A 21,698-nucleotide genomic window follows, 5' to 3' on the forward strand; every position below is an offset into this window, starting at 1 on the left:
TATCCTTATCCATAATTAGCTTGAAACTAATGATATTATGGTCACTGGACCCACAATGTTCACCTACACATACTTCTGTCACCTGACCTGTCTGGTTCCCTAATAGGAGATCAAGTATTGCATTCTGTCTCGTTGGTACCTCTATATATTGATTTAGAAAACTTTCCTGAACACATTTGACAAACACCAAGCCATCCAGCCCTTTCACAGTGTGGGAGTCCCAGTCAATATGTGGAAAGTTAAAATTCCCTACTATTATATCTTTCCACATATTGATTAGTGCTATATGTTATTCATTATTATTCAAAGGAGCTCGTGAAATTCTCTTTACTATTAACATGATGAGGATGCCAAGAAATGTTATTGAATAGCCCAATATTTAGGTGTGTTTTGCAATTAAAAACCATTTGCTAATTGGAGCTTTACAGTCAGTGCTACTTTTCTACACAAGTCTCATATCTCTTGCTTCCCTTAATATCCAAAAGAGCTATCAATGTCTGTCTTCAATATACTCTGCAGCTGAGTCACTGTGCAGAGAACACCAAAGATACACCAGCTCTTTCTTTTCATCTATTTTCTGAATGGATGATCCTTATCCTTATTTTGAGATTGTGGCCCCTTGTTCTAGACACCCAAGTCAAACATCATTCTTGCATTCACCTTGTGAAACCCTATAGAAATTTTACATATTTCAATGAGCTAAGTACTCATTCTTTAAAATTCAAAAGAGCATAGGCCCAGTCTCCTGAATCTCACTTAAAAGGACAATCTTCTATTCCAGGAATCAATCTGGCAAACCTTCACTGCCTCTACCACAAGTACTGTATATCCTTTCTTGGAGACTACATCTAATGTTCCAGGTGTAATCTCACCAGGGCCCTATATAATTTCAGTAAGGCATCCTGCACCAAAATCCTTTTCCAATGAAGCCTAACATATTGTTTGCCTTTCAGTGATTCTTGATCAAGGATGCCTAGGTCCCTCTTTTCAATCTCTCACTATTGGGGAAAAAAACACTTTATTTTTTCTACCAAGCATGACTCCATATTGTCCTTGCCCATTCACTTAGTCTGTGTCTCCTATGAAGTGACTCCTGAGTTCTCTTGGGTGAACCATGTAGGTGTTAAGAATTGAAGTGTGAAATTCTTTAGCACCATGCATTCATCTGAGAAATATGGCATTCGCCATCAGGAAAATTCTCAGATGATTAATATTCAAAGATCGGATGCTCTTTCTCTTGAGGAAAAGACCCAGATTATCAAGGAAAGACCTATAGACACATAAGCACCATCATTGACTGATTGCACTCATTGATAGTGCAACGCCTGAAATGCCACCTGTGTAGACCGTCATTGCCAAACTGATGCTTTTAGGAATGCAAAGATTCCAGAAGTGTCACCACTGAGGCACCTGCTGAATGATGTCTCAACAGCTGAATGCTCGAGAAAACAGTCCTATAATTAAAGCACACTCTGTAGACTTTGGAGTGTTTTTGAGCAGCTTATACTGTGTTCTGAAAGCTGCCCAGTCAGATGTTAGGAGAGGCCCTATAAAATCATATACTATGTATTGGTATTGGTTTCTTATTGCCACTTGTACCGAGGTACAGTGAAAAGATTGTCTTGCATACCGATCGTACAGGTCAATTCATTACACAGTGCAATTACCTTGAGTTAGTACAGAGTGCATTGATGTAGTACAGGTAAAAACAATAACAGTACAGAGTAAAGTGTCAAAGCTCCAGGGAAAGTGCAGTGCAATAAGGTGCAAGGTCACAACAAGGTAGATTGTGAGGTCAAAGTCCATCTCATTGTATAAGGGAACTGTTTCAATAATTTTATCACAGTGGGGTAGAAGCTGTCCTTAAGTCTGGGTGGTACGTGCCCTTAGGCTTCTGTATCTTCTACCTGATGGAAGAGGAGAGAAGAGAGAATGACCTGGGTGGGTGGGGTCTTTGATTATGCTGGCTGCTTGGCCAAGGCAGCGAGAGGTAAAGACAGAGTCCAAGGAGAGGAGGCTGGTTTTCGTGTTGCACTGGGCTGTGTCCACAACTCTCTGCAGATTCTTGCGGTCCTGTACCAAGCCGTGATGCATCCAGATAGGATGCTTTCTGTGGTGCATTGATAAAAGTTGGTGAGTGTCAAAGGGGACATAACAAACTTCTTTAGCCTCCTGAGGAAGTAGAGGCGCTGGTGAGCTTTCTTGGCCGTGGCATCTATGTGATTTGACCAGGACAGGCTATTGGTGATGTTCACTCCCAGGAACTTGAAGCGCTCAACCCTCTCGACCTCAGCACCATTGATGTAGACAGGTGCAAGTACACCGTCCCCTTTCCTGAAGTCAATGACCAGCTCTTTTGTTTGTTGACATGAGGGAAAGGTTGTTGTCATGATATCATGCCACTAAGCTCTCTATCTCCTTCCTGTGCTCTGACTCATCGCTGTTTGAGATATGGCCTACAATGGTGGTATCATCTGCAAACTTGTAGATGGAGTTAGAGCAGAATCTGGCCACACAATCATGAGTGCATAGGGAGTAGAGTAGCCTTGTGGGGCACCAGTGTTGAGAATAATCGTGTCGGAGGTATTGCTGCCTATCCTCACTGATTGCAGTCTGTTTGTTAGAAAGTCAAGGATCCAGTTACAGAGGGAGGTGTTGAGTCCTAGGTCTCGGAGTTTGGTGACAAGTTTGTTTGGGATTATAGTATTGAAGACAGAGCTGTAGTCAATAAGCAATAGTCTAACGTAGATTTCTTTACTGTCCAGATACTCCAGAGCTGAGTGTAGGGCCATGGTGATGGCATCCGCTGTAGACCTGTTTCAGCAATAGGCAAATTGCAGTGGGTCGAGATTGTCTCACTGTAATCTGCTGTACTATGAGTCATTCCACAACAGTTGTTGATTGTACCCAAAAGCTGCAATCAGCTAATGGAGAAAACACACCGTGTGTGATTGGTGACGTCATTAGCTACGTAGATGATACTGGAAACTCCTCAACTGTGACCACAGAAGTGCCTCGGTCATTTTCCTTCGGGCCACTATTTCAACCAGAAGTGATCACTAGGACGTCTAAACAGGTAAACCCACTTCATGTAATTTCAAGGCAATACACTTCAAAGATATGATTAAGTTTCTTAAAAATAACCAGAGTCATTTCTATTTGAATAGAACATTTGAAGTAGATAGGTTGGGAGACTTGCAGAAGAATGATTAGATGTTTCACAAAGAATCAACTAATGGAACAAGTTGCTGGCTTGTGCAGTAAACGTTCCTCTACTGGAAGCCTTCAAGAGGATGTAGGACATTTGCCAAGCTTTGACAGGCATTCAAATGAAGTGTTTTATTGGCCAATTAAATGGAAAGAATTTCTTTTTGTTCAACATACATTGGAGGACAGGTCCTTTCTCTCTAACTAAACTGATAGTCAATTGCTGCACTTCTTAGTTCAAAAGATGCCTGATTCACTCTCCCATATCTTTGCCTCTCATGCGATTTCCCATGTCAGTCTGGCAGTAAAAGCTTGTAATAACATTAGTAAACTCTAATGTGAGCTATAATTAAGCTGGCCATGTCAAGCCATTTATGTGACTATACTGAAGAACTTGCTTGATCAGTTTAGCTTGCTGTCATGACAGGCATGTGCAATGATTCAGTAGGATTCAAAAAAGGATGCTAGAATGCAAGGTCATAAGGTGCAAATGATAGAGGCTACTTAATCCATCCAGGATTTTTTAACACATTTGCATTCTGCTGTATGCTACTTTATACAGCTGCAATTGAATAACTCAATCTTCCACTAATAGGCAGGCATTCTCTTGAGCAGAAACGCAGGGCTCCCGAGCATGAGCCAAAGGGCACTCTTCTGCTACTGTTAAATCTCAGTCCCTGGACACCTTTCACTGCACTGGTGGGTTCCCGTTGGAGTCCAAAACAGAAATGCAGACATCTGTAAGCTTCTCAGCTCTCAGACTGGGAAGTTTGCCACTGACCCTATGCCAGGTTAACCTTGCATAAGAACAGCTGCCCCAATGAAATGAATAGGAAGAAATGGGTGCCAGGAGAACAGTAAGTAGCCTCTTAATTTGAATTAAGTCAATAAGCTTAAACGTATTGAATTGTTCTTACTCGCGTGAATGGTTTTTGGTATTTTTTTAATTTTATCTTTTTCAATATTATTTTTACTTTTTTAATTCTTCTTGATTGTTTTCAAGTATTAATGAATTTAATTCCATTTTCGTGACAACCTTGATGGCCAGTAAATTTGCCTATCCATGTGGAAGTCCCTGTAGAGCAGCACTGGCCCTGGATTAAACCAGCAGGAGCAACTTCCTTTGCTGCCTGTTGTCCCTGTGCCACTGCCCAAGGCTCTCCATAGTGTCTGTGCAGAGATGGAGACTTCCCTATGGGTGACTTTGTTGTGTCAATGCTTCTGTACAGTTCGAAATAGGCAAAGAAAAATCTCTTCCTCAGATCCATTTTAAACCTCCTCTCACGCTAAATCTATGCCTTCTAGTTTTAGATACCTGCTATGGAGAAAAAATTTCCTACTGTCCACCCTATCTATACCCCTCATAATATTGTATAGTTCAAACAGGTCCTCCCTCAGCCTTTGAAGAAAACAAACCCAGCCTATCCAGTCTCTCCTCATAACTGAACATACCATCCCAGGCAAAGTCCTGGTGAATTTTCTCTCCCCAGTGCAATCACACTCTTTCTACAGTTTGGCTGTATGACTCCATGACTCTAAGATGGTACATTGGACACTATAGGTTCATGCAATTGGCACAAGGCACTTCAAAGAAATGATCAGGGAATGGTATTGATTGATATATCTATTTGTTGGCACAGTGAGTCACACTACCAGGAGCCAGGATAGGCTTAATAGATCGAATGGCCTCATTCTGTGCTGTAACAATGCTGTCATTCTCTGGCTCTTCATTGCTTGGTGATATTCCGGCAGAATGGATCTCCCAAGTGGCATGTTTAATTTCACTGGGTTCGATAAGTGTTCAGGAGATCCATCCAGCCACGTTACCACTCAAACAGCGAAAAGGAAATCTTCAATGGTCTTTTTCTTATTAGTCAAATTCAAAATAATCTAGGAAATTTAAATTTGGTTGATTCAAATGAATTTGACATTTTCAGATTTGATCAATTTGCTTCTATCAGTTTCTATTCATTACTCATCCGACAAGTCACTACTCAGTTACATAATTTTCGATTGGTGCAGGCTAAATTAATTGGGCCTTGACAGCTAAGTGTAGTGCTTTAAATTCATTCAACATAAGGCAAAGGATTTTCGAAGTTCTCTGCAAATTACAATTCAGTGCTTAATAAGAACTCTATTTATTTGTGAAACAAAAATATTATCATCCAATGAAAATATATTGTTTGCTACGACCATAATTAACTGTGATTTATTTTGACTCCTATTTTCAGAGACTTTTAAACATTAAATATAGATTGCTGTATGAGTATCAAATAATTCTACATAAATACATGGAGGCCATTGTGTCAAAATACTTACAGGGTTCGACAGCACCACTGAACAAGTACCACTATGTAAAAGATGCAACATGGCAATTTCTTTCAGCTGAATGATTCACTAAGCACCAACTACAGAATAGGGCATATTAACATCATACATTCCCCTCTGAAAGGCATCCAACTAGCTTAGTATTTATATTTCAATGACAGTTTGTGATAGCTGTGGTCATTAGTGATTTTTGGTGTTATTTCAACATCTTTTACGGGTCTCCCTTGATCTCCTCTCCTCTCTGATTAAAGATATTAGGATTGGATGGCACATTTTGGGGACATATCCATTGTCAGATAATTGTGTGCCCCACAAATCAGATGACTGAGGAGAGCTCAAAACAGATTTTAAAGTATCAGAATCATCTTTAGCATGACATGCTGACAGATCACGACTTTGCTTTAATCATGCTGGTGTCACTGGTGTGGTTTCATAGTGTCTTTGAACAGAATAGACATCAGTGAGGTGGGAACAGTGGTGGGGAAAGGGGGAGTGGGGCCTATTAAAAGTACTGTGCTCAGACATCAGGCAGAGAGATGGAGGGATAAAGAGCTGTACTCCCTTGTGCTGCTCTGGTCAGGCTGTTGAATTGTTTCCTGCTTTGAACCCAGTTCTTGATGAGGGAATCCGTATGTGCCAACTCTCTCCAGGCTTACTTGATGTTGATCTTTGCATTCTTATTGGCATTTATAGGACTGTGAAAGATTTAAAAACTGTATCATAAGATACAACATGTTAGTGCCCTATGCCGTGAGTTCCACAAATTCTGTGATTTTCAGAGAACCATAGAGAGATATATCATGGAAACAGGCCCTTTGGCCTATCAAGTCGACAGTGACCATCAAACATCCAATTTTACACTAATTCCACACCAGCTCATCCTATTTTCCTCATATTCCCCTCTAGCTCACCCCAGATTCTACCACCCACCTACACATGAATGGCAATTTACTCCGACAATTAACCTACCAATCCACACTTTTGCTTTATGGGAGGAAACTGGAGCATCCGGAGGAAGACCATGCTTTCACAGGGAGAACATGCCATCTCCACACAGATAGCACCGGATGTTAGGATCGAACCTGGGTCTCCAGGACTGTGAGGCAGTAGCTGTACTAGCTGCGCAACTTTCCTTTCTAGGTCCTCTGTGTGCCTGACACACTAAATCATGGAGGAGTTCAGACACACAATGGTGACCCCAGAGAGGTTGTAGAGAGCCTAGAAGCAACTTTGCAAGAAACTGCAGAGAGTTGTGGACACAGCCCAGCACATCACGGACAGCAGCCTCCCCTCCTTGGACTGTCTTTACCTCTTGTTGTCTTGGTGAAGTAGCCAGTATAATCAAAGATGCCACCCACCCGGGACATTCTCTCTTCTCTCCTCTTCCATTGGATAGAAGATACAGGAGCCTGAGGGCACGTACCACCCGACTTAAGGACAGCTTCTACCCCACTGTGATAAGACTATTGAATGGTTCCCTTAAGCAATGAGACTATGACCTCACGATCTGCCTTGTTGTGACCTCGCACCTTATTGCACTGCATTTTCTCTGTAGCTGTGACACTTTACTCTGTACTGTTATTGGTTTTACCTGTACTACCTCAATACACTCTGTACTAATTCAATGTAACTGCACTGTGTAATGAATTGACCTGTCTGATCGGTTTGCAAGACAAGTTTTTCACTGTACCTCGGTACAAGTGATAATAATAAACCAATAGCAATACCGATTCCAATTCTTGGTTACAAGAAACAAGACTACCAAAACTAAATGTAATCTGCATTTTAGAACTGCATGCATGCTTTATATTTGAGATCTGTCAGTAACCATGGCCTGCCTCATCCCAGCACATTCTCAACCTGGGAAATAAAATCAGACCTGGTCTTATATTGATCAACATAGGCAAATTTGAGGCCAATCTGTGCCTATTGCCAATGTCTTGTGTAATTTTGTTTCAGAATTTCAAGTGGTGGTGCAGTACCTTATAACAAAACCTCTTCCCAGTGCCTTCTGCCTATACTGAGTATTCATGGTTGTAAATTCAAATGTGAACAAATGCCATGTCCTGACAAGGCTAAGCCATTAATCTTCAATAGACAAACGACAAAAAGGTTTGGAAGATTGTACAAAATATATCCTTGAGTGTATTGACTTATCAGAAATTTGTGATGATTTTTTTTTTGCTTTTTTCATATTAGCTTGTTATTTTGTCAACGGTGTCAACATTTGTTTGCATATAGTTGTTCACAGTATGTGGATGTTGCTGGCAATGACTGCATTCGTTGTCCATTCATAACTGGCCCTGACTGAGCAGACAACTAAGAGACAGCCACTTTCGTGGGGCTGGAATCACATATTTGTCAGAATGAGTGAAGCTGCAACTTTTCCTTCCTGAGGAAAGATATGAGTGAACCATGAATCAGAATCAGATTTATTATCATTGACGTATGATGTGAAATTTGTTGTTTTGTGGCAGCAGTACAGCGCAAAGACATAAAAATCTATAAATTACAAAAATAAATAAATAGCGCAAAAGAAAGGAATAATGAGGTAGTGTTCACGGGTTCATGGACCGTTCAGAAATCTGATGGTGGAGGGGAAGAAGCTCTTCCTGAATCATTGAGTTTGGGTCTTCAGGCTCCTGTACCTCCTCCGTGATTGTAGTAATGAGAAGAGGGCATGTCAATGTCACTAGCTCTTCTTTGGAGCACCAAGACATACATCAAGCTACTGTTTATCAGTCACAGCTCGGCATTCAACATCATCATTCCCTCAGTACTAATAACCAAGCTTCAAAACCTGGGCCTCTCTACCTCCCTCTACAACTGGATGCTTGACTTCCTTATCGGGAGACCACAGTCAGTGCGGATCGGTAGTAACATCTCCCCCTCGCTGACTATCAACACAGACGCACCTCAAGGATGTGTGCTTAGCCCACTACTCTTCTCTCTCTAAACTCATAACTGTGTGGCTAGACACAGCTCAAACACCATCTATAAATTTGCCAATGACACCGCTGTTGTTGGTAGAATCTCAGATGGCGATGAGGAGGTGTACGTGATTAAATGGTCTGTACTGTACAGACTGTGTGTTAATTGTCTCTGAGCACACTGATTTAACTGCTTACTTGTGTTGCTAAAAGTACTGGTTTTACCACATTGCCATCACCTCGAGTGTGAACTTTCAAAGTTTCAGTTGCAAAATATCATTTTTCTTATTGGTTTGTCAGTGGTTTAATGTTTAATTAAAGCCCTGTAGTATCCAATATCTACAGTATATGTTTAGAATACTTTCTACCACACCAGCATTTCAATCTTCACCATCCCTACATCTAGTGGAAGTCCTCAGCACCTCCTGCCTTCCCAGAATTACCTCACCAGCACCTTCTCCATTTTTGAATCTTATCCCCATATGGACTTGTCCTTTCCCAGAACCTCAACTCCTCTATCCTTTCCTAGCACCTCCCCTCCTCTTCCATCTTCTGCCCTCCACTCTCAAACATCTCACTGCTGGCACCTTCTCAGTCTTCACCACTACCTCCTTCTCCACCAACACACCCATCTCCAGCTATTCCTCCCATCCCCAACTTGTCTATTGCTCACCCCAATCCCTTACCATGCCATACATATTGATGTATAGTGTTAAAAGCAGGGCAGATTGGATTTCAATTGTATGATAATGATTAATGATGTTGGAAGCAGACAACATAATCATGATGAACACAACAGATTTTAAAGTCTATGCTTTCAAGAGGAAACATGATTGGAATTAAATACTGTCTAGTTTCTTAGGTTCTTCACTCTGATCAAACATCAAATATAACCATAGAGCACAGTTCACATTACATAACATGAGGATTTTCTGCAGTGACATTTTCTCACATTATAAAGCCCCCTCCCTCACAACAGTGGGGATTTTAAACAAAATGAAAGATTCTGACATTTGCTCCCCTTCAGTTATATCCCACAGGGGGAATCTGGCCTTGTCTATTAGCTGATGCATAGATGACACGGAACTGTCACCAAACATCTCTCAGACAGTTAATGCACAACGCTGCCTTTGCATTAGAAGTTGTGAGTAACTGTGTTACCGTTCAGCCATCCAATATAGCAGATATTCATTAAATACTTCAGTGGATTGTGTGCCTGTAATCTATTTTATTTTATAAAATGGCTCTTCTCCTCCAAAAAAGAATGAATACACATGACATGAATGCTTCCATGAATGTGAAATGTGGAAAGAAATTTAGAATAGGAAATGTCAAAACTCTGCAGTAGTTTCAAAGTGACAGTGATGTTAACTGACAGAATCTCCATGAATTTTCTTGAAGAATTTGTTATCTGTTAACTCTAACTTTCCTTTCATTTCATTTCCATTCCTCCAGTTCTCTGAGAGTTTCATCATCATCCTTCAGCCCAGACTTCACTGTTAGGGGGCCATTTGTCTGCAAGAAACATTACACCCAAGTCACAGACACACACACACACACACACACACACACACACACACACACACACACACACACACACACACACACACACAAGACATACAGTTCTACACGTGCACACAGACGCATACACAGGCACAAATACATAGACAGACACACGCGTACACACACACACATGCACGCGCACACGCACACACAATTTTACCCTTTCAAAGGGGCATTTCAACTGAGCATAGCTCTGCCACATTCAGACTGAACATGATCATAAAACATAGGAGGAGGAGAAGGCCATTCACCCCTCATTCCAGCTCTGCCATTCAATAGGTTCATGATTGATTTGACCTTGTCTACAGCTAACTTTCCTGCCTGATCCCCTAGTCCTTGATTCACCCATAAAGCAAAAATATCTCAGTCTTAGCCTTGAATACAATCTCCACAGTTCTCCGGGTTAGAAAATTCCAAAGATTCACCACTCTCTGAAAGAAGGAATTTCTCCTTCAATTCACCTAAAATGGGCAACCCCATATTCTGAAAACATGCCTCGTCATTCTAAGGACCAACAATAGGGTAAATATTTTCTCAGCTTTCACCTTTTCAACCCCCTCAGAATCTTATATGCTTCAATAAGATCATCTCTCATTCTTTCATGATTCAATAAGTATAGATGTATCAAAAGTCTCACCACATTGTATACTCAGTTATTAAGTGTAAACTTAAATGTATACTATAGGAGCCAGCTTAGTGTTAACATGATGTGGGAATCCTGTGCTAAGATAAATGACAGGAATTCTGCATCATCTTCCAAAGGGGTTCCTTAGAAAATTTGCAGTGAATTCGAAAGAACTAACAAGACTTTTGCAAAAAGGATCCAACTAACAACAATAGTATGTGATCCCCAGCTTTGTGTACTATTTGAAGGAACAGAAGATTAAATAATCAATACATCCAAAACAGACAAGACGCATCATGACTGTAGACTCAGATGCAAATGCTTTGAAATTATTAAACCAAATATCATTTGAGTTAAACCTGGAATTCAAAAAAGAACAAACCCAGTTCCCTTACACACATAGGACCCCAAACCTCTTCACATTCAATAAATTGTGTCTTTTCAAAGTGTCACCCCTTTTATCAACCATGGTAATAAAGTGATAAATTTTGCACTGTGATGAAGATGGTAGAGCAGCTGGTTCATTAGCTCCAGTGACCCAGGTTCAATCCTGACCTCCGGTGATGTCTATGTGGAGTTTGCATGTTCTCCATGTGAAAGTGAATGTTTGCTTGGGTGCTTTCCTCCCACATTCCAAATTGTTATAAATTAATTGGCCGCTGTTAATTGACCCTAGTGTGCAAGTGAGTGACTGAGTCGGTGGACGAGTTGATGGGAATGTGGAGAAAATAAAATGGGATTAGTGTAGGAGGAACGTCAATGAGTGCTTGATGGTCAGTGCTAACTTGATGGGCTGAAGAACCTGGCGCTGTGCCCTCTGACTGACTCCATGACTGGCTCTATGACTAAATTTCTACACTACAAAAAACAAGTTAATCTCTTGGAGTGGTCTTCTTTGAAGGATAAATAGCGCCCTGAACACTGAGAATTTTCTTTCAATGTTACCACAAAATATTTCATGATCAGAAGGGTCGGGACTCTTCCAAAAAATTGAGCTTTCCTCTGTAATGCATCGAAAAGTCAGCCTGTATTTTGTCCTCCATTCCCGGAATGAAATTTGGATCAATAACCTTCTGACTCTCAATGACTACTACTGACGCAATCTGACACTGCAGAAAAAAACATTGAGCTCTAATGGGTAATTTAGCCAACCTATAATTAGACTGCATCCTTTTTTTAATAGTTTGATTGAATTATCAAATGCCAACTCTGCATGCAAAATATTCCCACTTCATTCTAATTAGCAAAAATTTATCCAAACCAAGCAGAATAAAATCCCGGTTTGGTGGATATTGAAAAAGATTTCATTCATAAGTTAAAATGTGCCCAACCTTCATGCTAAGGTCGTTATTCCCATCGTATTTAAGTGGTAACTTGTTAATGGATGTTGTATTCTTCTCCTTCGGCAGTCCCTCAGGGCCAAGAAAGTTATAGATATTGATTGGCAGTTGCAAGATAAAAATTAAAGTCTGTGGCCCAGAGTTGGCAAGGCACCCATAATGCCACATTAAATAGGTAATGGGCGGCAGGCCAATAAATATTTTCTTCCATGGGGCATCATTGCAAAATCCTGCAGTACACTTGGGTGAACATGTTATCTGCTAAAGAGTATAGAATACACCTTCAAAGACTGCTCTTTTATGTGTTCTTTTTGTGTTCTTTTTCTGCTCTTTTGTGAAGCATGTCAAAGTAAACAGACAATTCACAGGTTGGGTCAGGGTGATGGAGGAGGATGGAGCTTACAACGGAAGGAAATCTGAGGGAAAAACATGTTGGAGTGTCAGGGCAGGTTGGATCAGAACATCATGGGGGATGATTGCAATCAGCTGCTGAGAGGTGGCAGGCATCAGACAAAGAATTAGTGGGGGAATTGGAGGTTGGGAGGCTGATGGTGAGGGTGCAAGGGTCAGAGGTATTGGGGATGGGGATTTGAGGTACATCAGTGGTTGGAGTGTTGGGTAGGAGATGGATGGTAGGGCAGATGTCAGGGTTGGGTAGGAGGCTGTGGTGGGAGATGGGGTTCATGACCAGAATGGAGGTCAGTAGTGAGCAACTGCAATGGGTAAGTATTTCATTTAGTCAAAATCCACCTGAGGCAGGTTCTCAGAGACGGATTCAACAGTATGGGACCCGCACAGGCAGATGTCCTTAAGATAATGATAGAACAGACCACCTAAACACAGTGAAGGATTCTTTCAGAAGGTCTAGGCCATCTGTTGGCCTCAAATCCTTGGGCAAAGTCATGGTATTAATGTCCTTGCATTCCTTCGTACAGCTCCTCTGTGCAGAATGCATTAGACATATGAATAACCCAAGTGAATTGGACACTTTTTGGAATTTGCAGTTAAAGTATGCTTTTACTTTGTGCTTGTTTTTTTTATTGAAACTGAATTGTGCAGAAATGCATTACACTCTCCAATTTCTTGACTTTCATTAAGAATTAATATATTAGTAATTTGTTGGAATCCTGAAATGATATCGACCAATGCAGGCAACCGAAATTTCTACTGTTGCCGTCCAGCTCATTGTTAGCCGTTCTACATTGCCACAAAGTCCTTTGCGGGTCATTTCTCTAGTTATAGTATAGCATTCAAGTTAATTAATTTATTATGGGATTTATCCTTGCTGACATTCTTGAAAGGACATGCACGAAAGGAGGAACATAATTACCAGGAGGAAAAACAATTATTTTGCTAATGAATATCGTGCATAATTTCCATTTTCTACAAAATCATCATGTCTCCAATGTTACGTTAAGCTTAATTTAACTCTTGCTGAAACCTTGTTGGTAATAGACTTGAATTTCAAAAGGAATTTCAAAATAAACATGTTTGTATATCATGCACTGAAATTATTTCTTTATGGTTTGAATCTGGAAGTGTCTTGAATATTTACTGTTGTCACGTTGCACTAGGCTTGTGTAGAATTAAGAATTGCCTAACCTGGTGTACTGACATTTTGGAAGTCACCTTCATCCTTTCTGGCCTGCTTCAATCTGCCCAATATGAAGCAATAACTGCCTCCTGACAGCATTAGCTGTTTGTTTTCTTTCCAGTACAAGAAGTGAATGAATCTGTACAGTATGTTGCTGAGCAGGGAAAAGGGGAATAGTCTCAGAAGCAGACTGGGCAAATGATCATACTAATTCCATTGAGAAAGAATCCAATCTACCAGTAGATACTGTTTTGCCAGTCAGGCAATTTTGTACAGACACGTGTGAATATACCTTAAAAATAGCTCCTTGAAACTAAGAATACAAATGGACAAAATGCTTATTGTTAATCTCTTGGAAAACATTGAATTTCCAATATTTTCTAAATGAGTTTATTGTCATATGCACAAGTATATGTATACACAGGTGAAATAAAAAACTTACTTGCAGCAGCATCACAGCCACATAGCATCAGATGCACAACATTCACAAGAAAAATGTAAACATAAATTATACAAAAATTATACAAGAAAAAACACAAAAAAAATCCATTGTAATGCAAAGTGGTCAAAGTGGTCATAATGTTGCTACGCTGAGGTAGTGATTAGGATTAGGATTGTGTAGGTTGTTCCAAGAACAAAATGATTGAAGGGAAGTAACTGTTCTTGAACCCAGTGGTGTGGGACTTCAGGCTTCCGTACGTCTTGCCCAATGGTAGCTGCAAGAAGATGGCATGGCCTAGATGGTGGGGATCTTTGATGATAAATGTTGCCTTCTTGAGGCAATGCCTCATGTAGATACTACCAATGGTGGGGAGAGATGTGCCAGTGATGTATTGGGCTGAGTCCACTACCCTCTGTAGTTTCTTACATTCCTGTGCTTTTGAATTACCGTACCAGACCATGATGAACTAGTCAGGATACTTTCAACAGTACATCTGTAGAAGTTTGTTAGAGTGTTCAGTGACATCCCAAACCTCCTTAATCTTCTCAGAAAGTAAAGACGCTAGTGCACCTTCCTTGTGATTGCATCTATGTGCTGGGCCCAGGACAAGTTATCTGATATGTTAACACCCATGAATTTAAGGCTGCTGACCCTCTCCACCACTGATCCACCAATGTAGACTGGTGTATGTTCACCCTTGTTCCCCTTCCTGAGGTCAACAATCAGTTCTTTAGTTTTACTGAAGCTGAGCAAGAGGTTGTTGTTGCGGCACCTCCCAATCATGTCTCACTCCTCTATGCTGACTCTTCACCACCTATGATTCCTCCAACAACAGCGGGGTTGTGGGCGAATTTATATATGGCATTGGATTTGTGCTTAGCCACACAGTCGTGTGTAGAAGGAATAGAGCAGTGGGTTAAGCATGCAGCCTTAAGGTGCACCTATGTTAATGGTCAGCGAAGAGGAGATATTGTTTCCAATCCTCACTGACTGAGGTCTGCTGATGAGAAAGTCAAGGATCCGGTTGCAGTTCTAACATTTATCTGCTTCCAATAGAGTACTTCCATTGTTGAATTTAGTGCCTGATGAAATCAATTAAAATTCTGTATTTTTACCTATGTATTAACTAATACCATAGCAGTTTTTTAATAAATCTTTGATTGACTTTAGGCAATTTGTTTCTTATTTGATGAATGTTGAGGAGCCAACTAACTAGAGTACCACAGGTTCAATTGGTCAACCTTCTGTAACAGTGGACATTATGTGGAAGGATATTAAGTAAATGAAAGGGGAAAAAGAAAGTATAGTACAGAACCTGTTGGTTACGCTTTCCTAAAATCTGGTGGTTAAGTCTAAAGCTACATTACAGGCCATTCAGAAAGATATAATGTAAAAGCTGAGTGCTTTTTTCAAAATGCTAGCTGTTCATAGTTCAGTCCTAGAGGGCAGACTTTTCCCATTCCCCAAAGTCAGGAACTTGGATACACTTTCTCCTGTTTCTCCTCAAAATTCATCGTCCTTAGCAGCATCAGCTTTATCTGGGAATACCTCATGCCCTTGTGCCTTTCTCTAGCAAGAGTAAAATCTGGGAATGAGGCTGGGCAGGAATAGCAATTGAAAGCATATTGCAATTATGTAGAAGAGTCTCTTGAAATTATAGTTAATGCACATAAGACTCCTGTCCTGGCCCATTGCTGGGACAGGATGGTCCTTAGTGTTCAGGTCCGGCATCAGGTGGGACCCGAGACTTCCATCACTTGGTAGCCATATACTGGGGGTGGGGTGGGGGGGTTGGTAGAGGTTTGAATTTTTACCTCAAGTATTCAGCCACAACCCCTCGTAACCACATGGGGCAGGGCTTCACGACGATGTCACCAGTCACTCCTGGTAAGGAGTTATGGTTGTCCAAGGATTAACAACCCTACCCCTATAGCCCTTTGATTTTACAGGAATATTGGCACCCCATATCAATGCCAAAATACTTTCTTTTCAGTTGTGGGCAGCTTGTGCTGCACAGGACTGTTGGTGACCCTAATTCACCCCCACTACTCCATCCCACTCCTTACAATTGCTCTACCTTATGTAACTGGAATTCTAACCTGCCTGTCTGTAAAGGGTGGGAACTTCTGAGCATATAATAGTTGTACAACGCTTAAAGGTTCCCACTCACAACAGGGGCTAATTTTGTTTTTGCATACTCCACGCTTTTCTACCTCTCTTTAATTGATCATTTCAATTGAGCACGCTACCATAACCAGGACCCCTGGAAATTTAAAATTACTTTAATGCAATTACACAGATTTTCTGACAGAATGTGTAAAAACAATTATCCCTCTTAGGTTACAGAGCAAACGACAACTTTCCCCATTACCCCCTGCATTTTCATGCCTTTGCCTTTTAACTGTATTTGAACAACTTAATGAATGCTACAAGTCAGAAATAAAATTTATTACATGGTATTCAATATACAGTACTCTAGATAGCATCAAAATATAAATATGAGCAAGAGATAAAAAGTCAAAGTAGTCTTCACAATATGGTGCAGGATCAACATTACCATGTTGATCTGACCACTGCATCTCTGCACCTGCTTACATTTCTCTTATCAAGAGTATTTCATGCTGACGCCCGAGCTATTGGCAAAACAGCAAACTTGTTATGCACATTTTATTCAAGGACCTAGCCATAGGTAATGGTGATGATACATAATGCCTCTCAGCTGTGCCTGACTCATATGAACGCACACAAGCATAAATCCCCATTGGGACAATCATCAAAGACGATAACAAGCCATTATGTAGCTCTCTTATTCTTTACAGAATTCTTTTCTGAGTAGAAGGCTGTGACCTGAGAGGGTCTGGCGCAAATTGATTCTCATGAGAGATGACAAAAATGTTCTCAATGAGAGATGGAAAATACTTCATCAGCGATCTTCTTGTGTTTCATTTATTTGTGCACTTCTGCTGCCATACCTACAAGGTGGAACCCAACCCAATCTGTATGGCTGCACAAGACATTTGGGATCAATTATTTCCATGAAGAGAAAGCTGCTCACCTTGGTACTGTATTAATGCAAGCTGGCCTGTATCAATTCCATCTTACAATCAGCTGAAATGAAAATGGGTTTCTTTATATTGATAATATTTTAATGCTCAATAGGTGAAGTGTTGCGCATAACGTTGGGAGTCCAGTTCATTGTGAATGAAGGAGCCCTACAATTCTTCGTCTGACACCACAACAAAACCTAATTCATAAACAGGGCAGGGCTTCAAGATGATGTCACCAGTCACTCCTGGTAAGGAGTTATGGTTGTCCAGGGATTAACAACAACCCTACCCCCATAGGTAAATCACAGCCTCTCCATTAAATGGTCAAAATCTTCTGATAATAAGAAGCCAATAGTCCAGCTCCTGAGAATGAGACAACTGCCCCAGCATACTTCATCATGAAGCAGATATTATGAATTATATATTGCTCATTTGAAAATCAAGTGTAACAAAGTGCTGTCTACATAAAGCACTTTGAAAAATACTTTTTTCTTAACTCTACCTTAATCTCATTCTGTCAACCAGTACATTCCATTCAATTCAGGAACAATATCTTAAAAATACATTAACTATTACAGAATTAATCACATCATGTCCATTTTCCCCTCAAAAAACCATCTGCCTGCATTATTCTTACAAAAATTAAATAACTTCATAGATTTTCAAATTACAGAAGGCAGAGATATCACTGCTAGATGAGGCTCTGAAACTCTCAATTATCCAGGGTCATAATCTCTGCTTTTTACTAGGACCTTTTGAAATTTATCTTCTTCAAATATTTATCTACTCTTCATTTAAAAGCTATTATGGTTTCTGCTTCAACCATGATTTTTGTAGGACATCTCATAATAACAAACCCATATAATTAAGAAAAATCTTTTAACCACATTTTAGTCTTTCCTTTATAAGATTTCAAATTTCCTTTCATTACCAATAGAAGTACCTCCTCCTTATTTATTGACAAAAGCTGTAGATAATTTTGAACAAAAAATTCTCTTCAAAGTTTTCAACCATATCTCCCCATAACTTTCTCTCTTCCAATTCCTCTCCAAACCTAAAACCTTTAATCATTCTTAACAAGTGAACCAAGAGCAAGAAAAGGCCATAGACCTCTCAAACCAGCTCTGCTTTTAACTAAGATTATGGATGATTTGATTGTAACCTCAGCTCTGCATTATTACCTATCCAATGGCAACCACTTACTTATCAAGAATCAGTCTAACTCTGGCTTAAAAACTTCAAATACTACCTACTTCCATTGCCCTTTTGATGAAGAGATTCCAAAGACTTACAGCCCTCCAAGAGAAAATATTTCATCTTTGTTCTAAACAATGATCACTAGTTCTATATTCTCCCATATAAGAAAAAATCCCCTCCACATCCATTTTTTTGTCAGATCTTATATATTTCAATCAAGTCAACTCTCACTCCTGTAATCTCCAGTGTATGTCCTACCTGACCTCATAAGATAAGCACCCACTCCAGCTACCAGTTGAGTAAATCTCTGAACTGCTTCCAGCAAACATTACCTTAATAAATCCCCTTTATCCTTTCAAAATGTGTGGATATCACTGGTTAGGCCTGTGTTTCTTGCTCAACTGTAATTGCCCTCTACCTGAGTAGTCTGCTAAATCAGTTCAGAATCCACTGCTTTAATGAGTCTGGAGTCACAAATATGCCACAGTTGGGGAGGACAACACATTTCCTTCCCTAAAAGCATTGGTGAACCAGATCAGCTTCTACAAAAACCTGATAGTCAGCCTTTGTAAGTATATTATTTTATTTCATGTCGATTTGCCCAGAATTCCCCACCCTCATTGATCAACCTGCTCTTACCACTGACCTACACAATAAGTCTGCACTTATCTATGGTGGATCAGCTTCCTGTGAAGTACCAGGCTGGTCCTTAAAGTTAAAGTCCTGGATGGTGGCTGAATATCCCTGCATATGAAGCAGCTGAAAAAAATGCCATTTGGTTATTTCCAGCATTCTCTATTTTTATTTTATTAACTGGTTTAAATTCCCCAGCTGCCCTGATTTGAACTCAGGTCTTTTGATCTTTAGTGCAGGCTATTGGTTTGCTGCTGCTATCATTTAAACTCCATGTCACTGTATCTCTTCTACAATGGCCTTGACATATTAGAGTACCCAAAATGTTAACTGATCTTCTAACTGCATCCAAGTGACTGGTTCCATATTGAGTTAATACTATCAATTTAAAAAAGATATCTTCAAACTCGTAAGACTTAGAGCAGATGAAAATTCCAGGACTTGCAATAAAAATATAAGGTATAACTTATTTTGGGGGACTTCTGAGAAGAGTCAAGATTACCTTGGTGAGGGAACTTATCCCTAAAAATTGGATTTCACCCATTTTTGGCAGGTTAAATGGGTGCTATGTTTTGGTCTAACATTGCACTGGAGATCAGAAGAAAATCATGAAATTGGGACATACGATTTTAAGAAATTATTATTGTGGTCTACTCCCTTTAAAACCCGACCTACCCATTCCTAGATTGTGGCTGTGGTTTATGATCACAGCTGCTACCTCCTTCATTCATTGTTTGCTGTCAAAGTGGATCATTGCTGTTAAAATGTCTGCGACAGCCACACAGGTGGCCACAGTGATGAGAGAGAAGAGGCTGGGGGACCATACTGGCAAATGCAGGAAGAGAGGGATAATGGCACACAGCCTTGGGGCCAAAGATCAAGGCTTCTATGAACGGATGTTCTGATCTCTGTTTAGCACTGCCTGAAATGATATTTTAGATACATTGAAGGGATTCATAAGATATAGAAATGCTATCTCAGGTTGGAGACTTTAAAATCACACTTGATTCACTGCTTTCAGTATAATGTACTCCGGGTTAGACTGTGAGTTAACACAAAAGGTTGCGTCTTGACTTTTTGATTAAGTTTCTGTTGGCAATTAGATAGTGGGCACTGTGCATGTTAATCGTGTGCAGGAAATATGGTTAGGGAAATGACATAGGTATTAAGGTGAACATAGACAGGAAGTGAAGCAAAGAACGATTTGCTGGAGGAACACATCAGGTCGAGTAGCATCTGTTGGGGGGGTGGGGGGGAGGAATTGTCGACATTTCAGATCGATCATATGCTGCTTGACCCACAGAGTTGCTCCAGCAGATTGTTTGTTGCTCCAAATTCCAGCATCTGAAGTCTCTTGTGTCTCCATAGACAGGAAGTGGCTAGTTCAATGTCCCACTGGGCAGCATATGTGCAGAGACTTCAAAATGTGTTGAAAATCATTTTCAATGCACAATTAATGCATAAACATTGACACTAATAAGGCAAATTTCTAGGCATTACTCTTCAAATTCAACATAATTGCTAAACATTGAACGATCATTCAATTAAAATTGGATTAGATTCATGACCTTTTACGGATCATTTTATTTTGTCTAATAGAATATTTGATTGCCTGGAAAGCAATACTTCAAAGATGTATTTTAAGTAAAAATTTATTCTTTAGGTTCCCAGATTTTGTCAGAGAAAGAAGTGGAAATTAGTCCAAAGGCTCCTCCAGCTGCTCCATTTTTCAAAGACAACATGGCTTGATCTGATCTTTTCCCACTAACCCTGGATTCCCGAGCAGCCGGAAAAAGATCAATCACTCTCAGCCTTGGATATGCTTAATGACTCAGACCCATAGATCTCTGGTGTCGAGAATTCCAATGATTCCAAGTCTTCTGAAGAAGAGATTTGTCCTCATCTTGGGCATAGGCATCAAAGATTTCTTACTTTGAGTTTATACCCTATTGTCCCCCAGCAGAGAAAACATCTTCACAGCATCTACCCAACAAACCTCCTCAAAAGCTTTAATAATAGATCCCCTCTCATTATTCTAAGCTCCAGTAAGTATAGATCTAACCTGCTCAATCTTTCTTCATACCTTTCATTTAGGGCTGTATAGTGATAGCTAGAAGAGCTGCTGCCTCACTGCCACAGCCATCAATGTTAATTTCAGACCACTGGTGCTATCTATGTGGAGTTTGCACATTCTCCCTTTGGCTGCATGAGTGTGCTCCAGGTGATCCAGCTTCCTCCCCCATCCCAAAACCATAAGGGTTGGTAGATTAATTAGCCCCTTTTAGTTGTCCCTAATGCACAGGTGAGTGGTAGAATCTGGGAAGAGTTAGTGGAAATGTGGGGAAACTAAAATAGGATTAGTGTAAATGGGTGCCTGATGATCAGTCAATGCTTTGTGATTTTATGTTTTATGTTTATTTCTAGCATTGCTTCTCCTTCCCTTACATTAAATATTTTCTGATTTATGGCTATTGACAATTTTGAATACAGTATATTCTCCAAAAGATTAAATACACTTACTTCTGAAACTTTTGTCAAGAAACTATGACCTGTTCAGATTAGCGGAAGGGCTAAGAGGAAGATCACATGCCAGAGTTTCATTGGATATGGTGTTAATTCAACAAATGAATGCGACGGGATTGTGATAATGTAAATGATGAGTAAAAATTGTTGTGACAATAAAGTCTGGTTGTTAGATGAATCTGTTGTGATGCTGTAAAAGAAACATATTACTCTGTTCCTAGTTCAAATATATATACAGTATAAATCTACATCACAGTTCTTCCAAAGTA

The sequence above is a fragment of the Pristis pectinata genome, chromosome 15, assembly GCF_009764475.1.
Source record: "Pristis pectinata isolate sPriPec2 chromosome 15, sPriPec2.1.pri, whole genome shotgun sequence".
Lineage (NCBI taxonomy): Eukaryota > Metazoa > Chordata > Chondrichthyes > Rhinopristiformes > Pristidae > Pristis > Pristis pectinata.